This window comes from Triticum urartu, chromosome 7A, assembly GCF_056163025.1.
Source record: "Triticum urartu cultivar PI428250 chromosome 7A, HENAU_Tu73, whole genome shotgun sequence".
NCBI lineage: Eukaryota > Viridiplantae > Streptophyta > Magnoliopsida > Poales > Poaceae > Triticum > Triticum urartu.
Genome location: NC_141879.1, coordinates 55,255,446 through 55,261,614, shown reverse-complemented (window position 1 = coordinate 55,261,614; position 6,169 = coordinate 55,255,446). Strand labels below are relative to the sequence as shown.

General features: G+C 47.2%; 1 long non-coding RNA gene across 1 annotated transcript; it reads left to right on the top strand.

Annotated features, from left to right (window-relative positions):
• Nucleotides 1-2,141: 2,141 nt before the first annotated feature.
• LOC147957682 (uncharacterized) lies at nucleotides 2,142-3,170 on the top strand. The gene is made up of 2 exons (XR_015611590.1): nucleotides 2,142-2,815; nucleotides 2,891-3,170. It is a non-coding gene; the product is annotated as an uncharacterized LOC147957682 (long non-coding RNA).
• The last annotated feature ends 2,999 nt before the right edge of the window (nucleotides 3,171-6,169 follow it).

The following is a 6,169-nucleotide window of genomic DNA, read 5'->3' as shown; positions in this document are numbered from 1 at the left end:
TGTCGAAGATAGAAGAGGTACGGATGCAGCCAGACCACCATCACTCCATCAGACAGCAGTAAAGTTGCAGCTCTCAGAACATTCAGAAGAGCTCGCGGGTTGTGTTTTAAGTGTGGGGAGAGGTGGGGCAAGGATCACACGTGTCCCACCACAGTGCAGTTACACATCGTTGAAGAGTTGCTCGCACTACTTGGCACTAATGAAGGTGGTATTGATGATAAGCGAACAGATCCGACTGAATCAGAGGATGATAACCTGTGCATCTTGTCCAGTCATGCTGTAGCAGGTTCAGAAGGACCCGGGGTCATGCAATTGCACGCGTGGCTCCAAGGCCGAGAAGTCTTACTATTGGTGGATTCTGGTAGTACATCCTCATTTGTGGATCGTCGTCTCGCTAACCAGCTGAAGGGCGTGACAGAATTACCAAAATTATGCAAGGTAAAGGTGGCTGATGGAACTCTGCTTCTTTGTGATTCTTTCATTCCTCGGTGCCAGTGGACGTGCCAAAACCAAGAATTCATCACTGATTTCAAGATCATCTCGCTCGGGGTGTACGATGCAATACTTGGTATGGACTGGCTCAAGAAGCACATCCCAATGTACATCGATTGGGAAGCTCATCGTATGTCTGTTACTACCAGCACTGGGCCTGTTGAACTATAAGCAATTTCTCAAGACGTGCACCAATGCTCAGCCATTTCTTCTCAGGAACTTCTGAACGAGTGCAAGCAAGGATCTGTTGCTTACGTGGTGCATCTGAATGCTGTAGCAGATCAGCCTGTTGTCGACAACGCCATACCAATTGAAATTCTACCCGTGCTAGAGCAATACACGGATGTTTTTGAAGAACGCCGAGGTCTCCCTCCTCGCCGAGCTTGTGACCACATGATACCATTGATGGAGGGCGCTCAACCAGTTCATCTTGGTCCTTATGGGCATAAACCTGAACTAAAGACCGAAATTGAGAGGCAGGTGAAAGAATTATTAGATGCAGGAGTGATTCAGAAGAGCACCGACCCGTTTTCGTCCCCTGCTTTGCTTGTAAAAAGGAAAGATGGCACCTGGCGCTTGTGCGTGGATTACCGCCACCTTAATGCCATGACGATTGTCAACAAATACCCAGTCCCAATCATTGACGAACTGTTGGATGAGCTAGTAGGGGCGCGCTGGTTTTCCAAACTGGATTTGCGCGCGGGCTACCATCAGTTTCGCATGGCGGAGGGTGAGGAGTACAAGACACCTTTCACCACTCATTCTGGGCAATTCTTGGTGATGTCATTTGGTGTCGCTGGTGGACCAGCCACTTTTAATGGCGCCATGAACACAACCTTACACCCGCTAATCCGGACCTGCGTTCTAGTGTTCTTCAACGATATCCTTGTTTTAGCAAGACCTTAGCAGAGCATGTTGAGCATGTCCGTCAGGTGTTGCAGTTGTTGCGCAAGGATCAGTGGCGTGTTAAGCAGTCCAAATGTGCTTTCGGTCAACAGCAGATCGCTTACTTGGGCCATGTTATCAATGCAGATGGAGTTTCCACAGATCCTAGTAAAATTGACACAATCCGACGCTGGCCAACTCCTCTAAAAATGTGAAAGAGGTACGCAGTTTTCTGGGGCTGGCAGGTTATTATCGCAAATTTGTCAAACATTTTGGAATCATCGCTCGACCACTATTTAATTTGCTAAAGAAAAGCCATCCATTTTTGTGGACTGATGAAACACAGAAGGCATTCGAGTTGCTCAAGCAGGGTTTAATGTCAGCACGAGTACTCCAGCTCCCAAATTTCTCCAAAACCTTTGTGATCGATACCGATGCTTGTGATTATGGAGTGGGAGCCGTACTTCAGCAAGGTGGTCACCCAATTAAGAAACAGTATGACAGAACGACCTAGGAGCCTCCACAGCGCTTTGCCGTCGCTCGCCGTCCGATTGCATCGATCGCAAGTCGTCTGGTTGTCTTCACTCGTTTCTTGGGCCGCTACTCTGCAGAACTCTCTAGCTCTGTTGTGGTTGATTGGGCTGGTATTGTAACCGGGCCGGTGCACTGAATTCATTGGCCTGTTTAGATGGTCCACGCCTTTCTTTCATCCCCGCACCCTGATCCCTCCCTCTCCCGTCCGAGTTGCCGCCGTTCCTCTCCGCCAGCACCGCTCAGGCAGCCACCTCGCCTAAAAGATAAGGTCACGAAATAAAATCTCCATCGGTGGCGTCTCCTCTAATATTCCCGTGATCAGCGGGCAGTGAATACAGAGCGAGGCAGGCAACGACGGATTGGCCTGGGTGGGGAGATGCGGCCGACCAGGTCACGCCATTGTGCTCGCCTTGAACAATCAGGCGGAGGATGTGGCACGGTTTTTCTGGCGGGTGCCCGGTGGACCTATTCCGCTGCACTGCGTCGCCACCGGTGTGGGAGGGCAGTTACGCCGGTGTTGGTATAAAATGGCAGAGCTTCCGAGAGCAGTAGGATGGCGGTTCCAATAGCTGGGACGTGCGAGAGAGCAGAGGTCGAGCGTCAAGGTGCACTTCTACTCCGGCCGCCTCCAGCCGTGCAGAGGTCCCACACCACTGCATCCTTCGGGCGCTTCTCTGTGCTGGGTGATGAGAAGATGAAGATGAAGATGCGGATCATGGGTAGGCAGGTAAAACTGGGACTGGGTTGAGCACTTGAGGCTTGTCGCAACTGTAAGAGGCCAACATCTCCTACTAACATGCTTCTGTGGCTTGCGGTGGCTCGACACCTTCTACGGCAGACACATGTTCAAATCCCCATCGACTCATATATGGATGACAAAGCACAATGTTGTCGTTAGCATGAGGTAATTTTATTCCGCACCTATTCAACACTTCAGTTCCAGCAAGCATTTTTTGTAACCATGGACATATTATTTCAGTTTTATGGCTCTTGCCGGGGATCCATGTGGCCAGTCACATGGCTTGATCGAGCGGCCTCCCATAGAACTTGCACTGCCTCCGCCTAGATTCCTTGGTGATATATCATATATCTACTTCCGATCCCCTTTTCTTCACAAATCCATGACTCCGATGTATTTCCATGGGTTGCTACAAAATGCATGTATCTTGGTATGATGTAGATGAAACATGTCAAATATTCTTACACTATCTGCTTAATTTCCTCTCAAGCCAATCGACTTTGATTGGATGATCACTTCATTTTCTGCTTTGCTTGTCTCTGTCAAATGCAAATTTTGAGGTATACGTAAGAGCAGAAGATTGAGCTATTTGATTTTTTTATCTTATATTTGCTACTCATAAGAACATGCATCAACTTATTTTTGGCCTCTTGTTCTTGTTGAGAAAATATGAGATGTCGCTTCTTTTGCCCTTCGAATGTCCAATGATGAATAGAAATTTGAAAAATGTAAAAATGTGGCAAGAGTGTACATTTTTTTTACAAAAGCTTTGATTATTACATTCTAAAATTGGGCGGGCGCAGCAACGCGCGCTATCATGTTCTAGTAGCCTACATGAGCAAGCCGTTAGCACCAAAGCACCGTGGACTATCCATGTATGAAAAAGAGTGCCTTGCCATCCTCATGGCCGTGGAACAGTGGCGGCCTTATCTACACACAGGTGAATTCATCATCAGGACGAATCAACGCAGCTTGGTTCACTTGGATGATCAGCGGCTATCCACAGTTTGGCAACAAAAAGCTTTTACGAAGCTTATCGGCCTTCGTTACAAAATCTGTTACAGACAGGGGGCCACTAATAGCGCAGCAGATGCTCTGTCTCAACGCTCTCACCCCACTGAACAACTAACAGCCATATTGATCTGTCAGCCAACTTGGATTGAGGACATTCGTGCAAGCTACGACAGCAACAAGCAAGTTCAGAAGATACGCCAGCAGCTGAGCAGCAGACCTGATCCCAAGGGTCGTTTTACCTGGTCAGACAACCTTCTGTACTTCCGTGGTAGGCTATGGCTGGGAGGTTCTTCTGCCTTGCAGCAGCGGGTGCTCAAAGCTTTCCATGACAGCACAGGGGGTGGGCACTCTGGGTTTCCAGTGACTTATCGACGATTGCGCCGTTTATTTGCATGGCCCAAGATGAAGGAATGTGTCAAGCAATATGTCCAAACCTGCTCAATATGTCAACAGGCCAAACCCGAGCGCGTTTGATATCTTGGTCTGCTCGAACCCATTACAGTGCCGGAAGGAGCTTGGCAAGTCGTAACCATGGATTTCATTGATGGGCTTGCGCAATCAGGCAAAGCAAACTGCATCCTCGTGGTCGTGGACAAATTTACACGGTATGCACACTTCCTGCCACTAATGCATCCGTTTACAGCAGCTAAAGTCGCTCGGGTTTACTTGAGACATGTAACTTGTAGACATTATCCATGTAACTTGTAGACATTATCCAAGTATACCCGAGCGACTTTAGCTGCTGTAAACGGATGCATTAGTGGCAGGAAGTGTGCATACCGTGTAAATTTGTCCACGACCATGAGGATGCAGTTTGCTTTGCCTGATTGCGGAAGCCCATCTATGAAATCCATGGTTACGACTTGCCAAGCTCCTTCCGGCACTGGATTGGGTTCGAGCAGACCAGGATATCGAACACGCTCGGGTTTGGCCTGTTGACATATTGAGCAGGTTTGGACATATTGCTTGACACATTCCTTCATCTTGGGCCATGCAAATAAACGGCGCAATCGTCGATAAGTCACTGGAAACCCAGAGTGCCCACCCACTGTGCTGTCATGGAAAGCTTTGAGCACCCGCTGCTGCAAGGCAGAAGAACCTCCCAGCCATAGCCTACCACGGAAGTACAGAAGGTTGTCTGACCAGGTAAAACGACCCTTGGGATCAGGTTTGCTGCTCAGCTGCTGGCGTATCTTCTGAACTTGCTTGTTGCTGTCGTAGCTTGCACGAATGTCCTCAATCCAAGTTGGTTGATAGATCAATATGGTTGCTAGTTGTTCAGTGGGGTGAGAGCGTCGAGACAGAGCATCTGCTGCGCTATTAGTGCCCCCCCTGCCTGTAACAGATTTTGTAATGAAGGCCGAGAAGCTTCGTAAAAGTTTTTTGTTGCCAAACTATGGATAGACGCTGATCATTCAAGTGAACCAAGCTGCGTTGATGAAGGAAATATGCCCTAGGGGCAATAATAAAGTTATTATTTATTTCCTTATATCATGATAAATGTTTATTATTCATGCTACAATTGTATTAACCAGAAACATAATACATGTGTGAATACATAGACAAACAGAGTGTCACTAGTATGCCTCTACTTGACTAGCTCGTTGATCAAAGATGGTTATGTTTCCTAACCATAGACATGAGTTGTCATTTGATTAACGGGATCACATCATTAGGAGAATGATGTGATTGACTTGACCCATTCCGTTAGCATAGCACTTGATCGTTTAGTTTGTTGCTATTTCTTTCTTCATGACTTATACATGTTCCTATGACTATGAGATTATGCAACTCCCGTTTACCGGAGGAATACTTTGTGTGCAACCAAATGTCAGAACGTAACTGGGTGATTATAAAGGTGCTCTACAGGTATCTCCGAAGGTACTTGTTGGGTTGGCGTATTTCGAGATTAGGATTTGTCACTCCGATTGTCGGAGAGGTATCTCTGGGCCCTCTCGGTAATGCACATCACTTAAGCCTTGCAAGCATTGCAACTAATGAGTTAGTTGCAGGATGATGTATTACGGAACGAGTAAAGAGACTTGACTGTAACGAGATTGAAGTAGGTATTGAGATACCAACGATCGAATCTCGGGCAAGTAACATACCGATGACAAAGGGAACAACGTATGTTGTTATGCGGTCTGACCGATAAAGATCTTCGTAGAATATGTGGGAGCCAATATGAGCATCCAGGTTCCGCTATTGGTTATTGACCGAAGACGTGTCTCGGTCATGTCTACATTGTTCTCGAACCCATAGGGTCCGCATGCTTAAGGTTTCGATAACAGTTATATTATGAGTTTATGAGTTTTGATGTACCGAAGGAGTTCGGAGTCTCAGATGAGATCGGGGACATGACGAGGATTCTCGAAATGGTCGAGATGTAAAGATCAATATATTGGACGACTATATTCGGACATTGGAAATGTTCCGAGTGATTCAGGTATTTTTCGGAGTACCGGAGAGTTACGGAAATTCACCGGGGAGTATATGGGCCTTATT